Source organism: Protopterus annectens, chromosome 2.part2, assembly GCF_019279795.1.
Source record: "Protopterus annectens isolate FY-2018-M chromosome 2.part2, PAN1.0, whole genome shotgun sequence".
NCBI classification, from domain to species: Eukaryota; Metazoa; Chordata; order Ceratodontiformes; family Protopteridae; genus Protopterus; species Protopterus annectens.
The window spans coordinates 172,222,518-172,223,622 of record NC_056730.1 but is presented as its reverse complement, the minus strand read 5'-3'; the positions used below and the strand labels follow the sequence as shown (position 1 = coordinate 172,223,622).

Here is a 1,105-nt window from a genome sequence, read left to right as displayed (position 1 = left end):
TCTGCCCCCTTTCAGTCATGATCCATTCTTCCAAGACCAGGGTAAATGCAACGTATGTAAATAGTGATGAGTATAGATACACATACATGTACGGAGGATTCAGAACAGCCAATAGGGTTGATCACTATGGCAGGTTGGAGGCATCCAGATTACCTAAAGAAAACTGACAAAACACAGCCTGACCCAGAGGACAGACTTGCAGCCTATCTTTGAGTTAGTGCTGTGAGGTAGGACTATTGGCACTCTGCCAGCTGCTGCCATTTATTAGAAACAGAGTAGCAAAAGCCATTTGGGATTCTAAAAGCCGACTCTGGTGGGACTCAAACCCACAACCTTTGAATGCCTTTTACCAGAAGTCCAATGCGCTATCCATTGCGCCACAGAGCCAGTAGAGCACCGACCTTTTTTGCTCTTAATTCTTCCTCTCTTTGACTATAGGCATGGTCTACACTCATCACAAAGATGTGTCTTTACACACTTTTAATGAGGTAAGGTATTCCACAAAACTTTCAAAGCCCACTCATACACATCTCATTAAGACTCTCACCAGTCTTGCTACAAGAGAAGCAGCTTGCTTGCTGCTAACATTTAGCCAAGCGCGGTCACTCCTTTCCATCACTCTTGGTGGCCCAACATAACCGAAGTGTTCTTAGCAAGAGTCCAAGCCTTTATTTCACCTGTCCAACATAACAGTTTTCAGAAGTTCATGTTTTCCACAGCAAGGTAGATGCAAATCAACTTTGTTTTAAGGAATAAAGAAACCTTACCACCTGATATCTATTTTTACCATCATGTCTTCTATGGCTACATTTCTGAGGCACCGTGCTGCAGGAAAAAATAGCACAATGCTTAATCACTATTAAAAGCAAAAGCAGGCAACAAGTTTGGGTGGTTCTTCCAGGTAGAAAGCACCATTGCAAACACACAGAGTGGCTCTTGCATGAGGAAATTTAAGCTCTGCTCAAAAGCTGCATTTAGGTCACAGAGCTGACCTGTGCTGAGGCTGCTAAGGAGCTAACACCTGGTTGGCTAAGTCCTCTGTGCCAACTCTTGTGGAGAATTAGGAATGCATGGAGCTGGTTTTGTAGTGAAGTGGTTATGTTGT

At 43.6% G+C, this 1,105-nt stretch overlaps 1 non-coding gene across 1 annotated transcript; it reads right to left on the bottom strand.

Annotated features, from left to right (window-relative positions):
* Positions 1–305: 305 nt before the first annotated feature.
* TRNAR-UCU lies at positions 306–387 on the bottom strand. The gene is given in 2 exon segments: positions 306–341; positions 351–387. It is a non-coding gene; the product is annotated as a tRNA-Arg (tRNA).
* Between the last annotated feature and the right edge of the window lie 718 nt (positions 388–1,105).